Here is a 7,304-nt window from a genome sequence, read left to right on the forward strand (position 1 = left end):
CAGAAAATCTTTGATCGTCGATAGTCTCCCCCAAACAAGCCAATTCAATAGGGAATGGATACTCACTCTCTTAGAAGTTGCCACAAGGGAAAGTTACATACTAATATTTTATGGGGGTGAGAGGGCTGATTGGATAATGCTACAGTGGCAGTTATATAAAATTTCCCCCAAAGTGGCAACTCAAATATTTGATACTACATTACAAGTAAAACTAACAAGGTCTAGACTAATGCACTGGAAAAATACATTGGTTGAATTCCTCCCTTTTTGCACTTCTGAATCACCACTTAAAACATGGTTGTTGTAATAGATTGAAACCAACTAAACATACTCTTAACTTCAATAGTATCTCAACTTCCTTACATATTAGATGGACACCAGAAAAACATCAAACCAAAATATAAAGTACTCTATGATGAATAAAACAAACAACACATGCATAAAAAAAATAGATAAAATAGAAACAGGGAATTTGAGTTCACACAAAATATAGTTTGTCTTTCAGGAAATTATATGGAAACTGAAAGCCAGGTATCTTCCATACTTACTCTGAAAGTCGAAATGTATCGCTCAACATAAATAACCTACTAAGTGTAGAGCTCAGGCGGAGAAAACAATATATCTCAGTTAACGAATCCAAGTTCATTCAACAAATCAAATAAATAACATTGAGATGGAAAAGGCACACAAATTATTGAATTGAAAAACATAACATGAACAACATCAATGGCGAATTAAAGAGGAATAAAGATTTAATACCTCACAGTAATTAATAGTAATTCCTCAATTTGAGGTGATTTAGTTATGTAGTTTCCGCAGATCTTGGGAAACAATTCTAGGGTTTTGACTTTCGACAGTTTCAGATTATGTTTTTTTTATGAAGAAAAGGAAGGGAGGAGGGCGACACAAGACATTGATGATAACGAAAGGGCAGAGGTCAAACTCTCCAATCATAGACCTGTGATTGCCACATATATGGTTGAAGTTCACACATTCTCTCCTAGGAAGCTACAGAGAGCCCTTACTTTCACTCATGCAGAGATTGAAAATGAAAGTCATAACAAATTACACAAAACACAAAACTTGGTCTGATCCTTAATGGCTTCTAAACATCAACTAACTTAGCTTGGTCTCTAAATGCTACTCAATGTGTGCGATCAAGGGTGCATGAATGTTCCTATATATAAAAATTTTGTAATAGAGTTAGGGTTGTCGACATTACCTGTTTGACGACCTGAGTTAGGGTTTGAGGTAGTGTCTGACTTTGATAGACAAAATGTGTGCGACCTCAAGGTTCAGGGTGCGCGAGGTTTAGGGAAAGAAAGTTCAGTGTGCGTGAGGCTTAGGGAAAGAGAGTTTAGGGTGCGCGAGGTTTAGGGAAAGAGGTTTAGGGTGCACGAGTTTGACGGTACGGGAGGTTTAGGAGGCGCGAGGTTCATTGAAATAGAGTGAATGGTTGAGGAACTAATGTACAAGTGGCGACATTTATATAACCTATACTACAATGGTCGTAGGTCAAAACCGCCGTTGACTTAATTTTATTTAATATTCTAAGACGGTTATTTACAACCGCTTTAGAATATATGACGTAAAAACTAATTTTTTCCACCTATTTACAAAATTGTCACCGCGTCTTATACTAAATTTCCAGAACCATCGTAGTTGTCACGACGTAGAAGACAACTTTTATAGTAGTGATGTGGGCCTGAAAGTTGTTTAGAAGAAGGTTTTAGTTCAACTGCTAGAAAATCATGCATTTTGTTATTCGCTACAAAAATGATTAAAAGAAGTGGCAGTAATATAGTATTAAGTGTTTGTTTCTTATTTTCTTTTCATATGATCCAGATCATACTTATCTCTATGGAAGACAGTCCTAGGATCTCATGAAAGATATATATGTTCTATATTATATCAGAAGAAAATAAAAAATAAAATAAATTAAACTTATCCTACCAGCTAAAATTAACTTGCGCTTAGTTTTTATAAAAAAAATATATTCATTTAGCATCTCTAAAGTTTAAGGACAAATTAATTTTAGCTTATCGGAAAATCTTAATCTATATTTTATTCTACTTCCTTTTTTTTTATCTCTTATAACTACTTATAAAAAAAGTTATCAAAAAAACCCTTAATATACTCTTTTCAGCTAATGTTTTGAAATGAAAATTTATTGAAATTTTAACATACCCTATCTATATATGCTCACTTACATTTTCGAGGAAGATCTTGGCCATTGATGTGCCATCATTTTCTTCTATTTTCTAAACCCTTTTTGCACCATTTTAATTATTGATTGGTCTTAATTGTCAATTAATTAGGCAGTTTTATTATTTGGGCTCATTTAGCTAATTTGATGTTTTTAATCTAATTTCAGGAATTAATGAAACATTGGGCTTAATCCGGATTTTAGTTGTGGACTTGAAGAGGGCAAATAAAGCAGCGCTTACCTTAGTTAATATCTAATTAGGAAATTTCGCAATTTTATTTTATGTTGTTCAGTGTTTATTTCATTTTGGGCCAGAGTATTGTAATAGGGCCCAATGACTTTGAGTGACTCTTTTTAAATAGCTGCCTTGGGAATCATGCAAGGCATTCTATTCTGTTATGTTATTCATTATTCAGAGCTTTGTTTTAGGGTTTTCGTTTTTCTGTTTTGATGCTTCTGAGTTCGTAATGCAATTTTACGTTTTCTGCTTCTGATTACAATTTCGTTCTTGCTTTTTCTTCTACTCTCATTTACGTTTCTGTTCCATTTTACATTTCTGTTCGTTTACGTTTCTGTTCATTTACGTTTCCGTTCATTTACGTTTATGCTTCATGTTTCAATTGCGTTTTCTGTTTGAATCCATGGAAGGCTAGATTTTCTGGTGTTGTTTCCTTTTGAGGGCGAAGCCCAACTCTCTTTGAGGTTTCGCTTGTAATGTGGTTTCCTGGCAGTTCTCCCTTTACCAGTATCCCAAATTCGTGAATATTAATCAGTGCACGCTTCGTGTTCGATTAATTGCCTCTGAGCCTAACTTGCGTTCATGCTTAATGGACGAAGGGCTAACTGGTGTATGTGGTGCCTAATCACGTATTGAAAACCCTAAGTTGATTTTCGCTTAGTAAATTGAAATAGGGTTGGATTAAGTGGTTGACTGTTAGGGACGAATTCTCCATAACCCAGGATAAGAGAATGGCTTCTGAATCAGAGGAAACAACCCGTTTTTAATTAGTAGTTTCGTATTCCAGTTTACTTGTTCTGCTCTTTAATCAGAAAACAAACAAACCCCCCCCCAATCGTTACTGTTACTGCAAGTATATTATGAACATTTGGTTTGTCACTGCTCGTTGGGAAACGACCTAGGATCACTTCCTAGTTACTGCATTTTCATGCAAATTTGATTTGGGTACGGCCTCGATCAAATTTGGCGCCGTTGCCGGGGAGCAGTGTCCAAAGGTTCATAATAGCTAGCTAGTGTTGTGTGTTTAATCCTTTCGTGTTTTATGTTTAATTGTTAGTATTGTGTTAGTATGTGTGTTAGTGTTGTTTAGTGTCCTGGTATTTTGTTTAATGTGTGTTCTGTTTCAGTTTTTCCATTAAGCGTTTCCCCTGTTTCAGTCTTGGGTGTTTTGCTGTGAAGATTGTGCTTGCGGCAAAAACAGAGTAGTAGTAGAAATCAATTAGAGACGGATTTTAGCGACCACCCATGCTGAATTATTTGAGATTTTTTGTTTTAGTAGCTAGGGTTGTTATTTTTGGCTGAATTTTTTTGTGGTAACTTCTTTTAATCCATATTTTGTGAGAAAAATAGCTAGAGCCTTTAGTTTGGTCAGATTTGAAAGTTCCAAAAAACTAGCAAATTTTGTGTTTGTCAAAACTTCAAACGGCCATAACTTTTGCTCCGGTTATCAGAATCGCAATTATTATATATGCATTTGGGGTAGAAAAAAATTTCCTACGCCGTGGCAGCCTGCCATAGGCTGGCTGAGGTCTCCATCGTCCAAAAAAAGCGATTCTGTCAAAAGTTTTTTATTTTTCAAGTTTTATTCACTTATTTTTCTTAACTTACCATTTTTAGCTTTCATAGTTAGACTTTGAATTTTTGTCTGAAATTTTTTGTGCTATCTTCTCATCATTTTATAAGGTTGCTCACAAAATTTCAAGTCATTTGGATATCATTTGAGGGTAGCTATAGTTCAAACCTACACCTTTATTTACATGACAAGGCAACTAGTTGTGTGCATGCTGAATGTAGTGTATGACTAGAGGCAATCCATCTGACTTACAACCCTTTGATCCTGAGATAGGTAGGACATTTCATAGATTAGTTAGGCATCATTTTATACCTTTTGATCATTCTGAGCATTCCATAACTGGTGAATCTGTGCATTCTGTTATTGGTGATTTTGAACATCCTGATCTTGAGCATTATAATTTTGAGCATTCTGATTCTGAGCATTCTGATTTTGCACATTCTGAGAACATGGCACAACCTCCACCTCGTGAGAGGACTCTAAGGGAAATGGCTGCACCTGATTTCACCTACGAAAGCTTGTGCATCCAATACCCTGATGAGGATGTCCCATATGTTCTTAAAACTGGACTGATTCATTTGCTTCCAAAGTTTCATGGCCTTGCAGGTGAAGACCCGCACAAACATTTGAAAGAATTTCACATTGTCTGCTCCACCATGAAACCCCCAGATGTCCAAGAGGATCACATATTTCTGAAGGCTTTTCCTCATTCATTAGAGGGAGTGGCAAAGGACTGGCTGTATTACCTTGCTCCAAGGTCCATCACGAGCTGGGATGACCTTAAGAGAGTATTCTTAGAGAAATTTTTCCCTGCTTCCAGGACCACAGCCATCAGGAAGGATATCTCAGGTATTAGACAACTCAGTGGAGAGAGCCTGTATGAGTACTGGGAGAGATTTAAGAAACTATGTGCCAGTTGCCCCCACCATCAGATTTCAGAACAGCTTCTTCTCCAATATTTTTATGAAGGACTCAGTAATATGGAGAGAAGTATGATAGATGTTGCCAGTGGTGGAGCCCTTGGAGACATGACTCCTGCTGAAGCCAGAAATTTAATTGAGAAGATGGCCTCCAACTCCCAGCAGTTTAGCGCCAGAAATGATGCCATAGTCATTAGAGGAGTGCATGAGGTAGCTACAAACCCATCTGCATCATCTGAAACTAAGAAGCTTGAAGGCAAACTGGATGCATTGGTTAACTTGGTAACCCAGCTGGCCTTGAATCAGAAATCTGTACCTGTTGCAAGGGTTTGTGGTTTGTGCTCCTCTGCTGACCACCATACAGACCTTTGCCCTTCCATGCAGCAACCTGGAGCAATTGAGCAGCCTGAAGCTTATGCTGCAAATATTTACAATAGACCTCCTCAACCTCAGCAGCAAAATCAACCACAGCAGAGCAATTATGACCTTTCCAGCAAAAGATACAACCCTGGATGGAGGAATCACCCTAACCTCAAATGGTCCAGCCCTCAGCAACAACAACAGCAGCCTGCTCCTTCCTTCCAAAATGCTGCTGGCCCAAGCAGACCATACATTCCTCCACCAATCCAACAACAGCAACAACCCCAGAAACAGCCAACAGTTGAGGCCCCTCCACAACCTTTCCTCGAAGAACTTGTGAGGCAAATGACTATGCAAAACATGCAGTTTCAGCAAGAGACCAGAGCCTCCATTCAGAGCTTAACCAATCAGATGGGACAATTGGCTACCCAATTGAATCAACAACAGTCCCAGAATTTTGGCAAGCTGCCTTCTCAAGCTGTCCAAAATCCCAAAAATGTCAGTGCCATTTCATTGAGGTCGGGAAAGCAATGTCAAGGACCTCAACCCGTAGCACCTTCCTCATATGCAAATGAACCTGCCAAACTTCACTCTATTCCAGAAAAAGGTGATGACAAAAATTTACCTAACAATTTCTGTGCAGGTGAATCTTCTCCAACAGGTAATTCTGATTTGTAGAAGCAGCACATTCCCCCCCTTCCATTCCCTCCAAGAGCAGTTTCCAACAAAAAAATGGAAGAGGCAGAGAAAGAGATCTTGGAAACGTTTAGAAAGGTAGAGGTAAACATACCTCTGTTGGATGCAATAAAGCAAATTCCAAGATATGCCAAATTCTTGAAGGAGCTGTGCACTAATAAGCGGAAGCTTAAAGGAAGTGAACGGATTAGCATGGGCAGAAATGTCTCCGCATTGATTGGTAAATCTGTTCCTCAAATTCCTGAAAAATGCAAAGATCCAGGTACATTCAGCATACCTTGTATCATAGGGAATAGTAAGTTTGACAATGCCATGCTAGATTTAGGAGCTTCTGTTAGTGTTATGCCTCTGTCTATTTTTAATTCTCTATCTCTAGGCCCCTTGCAGTCAACTGATGTGGTAATTCATTTAGCTAATAGAAGTGTTGCCTACCCTGTTGGTTTCATAGAAGATGTCTTAGTTAGAGTTGGTGAACTGATTTTCCCTGTTGATTTTTATATTTTGAATATGGAAGATGGATTTTCTCAAGGATCAGTTCCCATCATTCTAGGCAGACCCTTTATGAAAACTGCTAGAACTAAGATAGATGTTTATGCAGGCACACTGTCCATGGAGTTTGGTGATATAACTGTTCATTTTAATATTCTGGATGCTATGAAATACCCATCTGAAGATCTTTCTGTATTTCGTGCTGAAATAATTGACCATGTTGTTGATGAATACATGACTGATCTTTATTCTAATCTGCATGCCTCTCACTCTTCATGCATTGAGTATGAAATTGTACTTGATCATATGTCTGAATTTGATGCTGAGAGTGAATCTGAGAGTGATATTGATTGCATGCCTGGTGGTGGTGTTTTACCTCTTGAGATTGATTTTATAGAGTCAGATAGGACTAACCACGTTTCAGGAAGTACACATACCTCTGACTTTCTTTATGAGGTAAAGGCTGAGAAACCATCCCCTTCCACCACTGTCCAGCCGACCACACCAGAATTGAAGCCTCTGCCATCAAATTTAAAATACGCTTACTTGGATGATAGCAAGAGTTTTCCAGTGATTATATCTGCCTCCCTTGCTGATGAGCAAGAGGAGAAGTTGTTGTCAGTTCTCAAGAAGCATAAGAAGGCTATAGGCTGGACCCTGGCGGACATTCCTGGTATTAGCCCATCCACATGTATGCATCAAATAAATTTAGAGGATGGAGCTAAACCGGTAAGACAACCACAGAGAAGACTCAACCCGGTGATTCTTGATGTAGTGAAGAAGGAGATAACCAAGCTTTTGCAAGCTGGAATCATTTATCCT

At 38.1% G+C, this 7,304-nt stretch overlaps 1 non-coding gene across 1 annotated transcript; it reads right to left on the reverse strand.

The window, feature by feature from the left end:
* Positions 1-4,844: 4,844 nt before the first annotated feature.
* On the reverse strand, positions 4,845-4,951 carry LOC112998299 (small nucleolar RNA R71). The gene has a single exon (XR_003263335.1). It is a non-coding gene; the product is annotated as a small nucleolar RNA R71 (small nucleolar RNA).
* Between the last annotated feature and the right edge of the window lie 2,353 nt (positions 4,952-7,304).

This window comes from Glycine max, chromosome 10 (genome assembly GCF_000004515.6).
Source record: "Glycine max cultivar Williams 82 chromosome 10, Glycine_max_v4.0, whole genome shotgun sequence".
Lineage (NCBI taxonomy): Eukaryota > Viridiplantae > Streptophyta > Magnoliopsida > Fabales > Fabaceae > Glycine > Glycine max.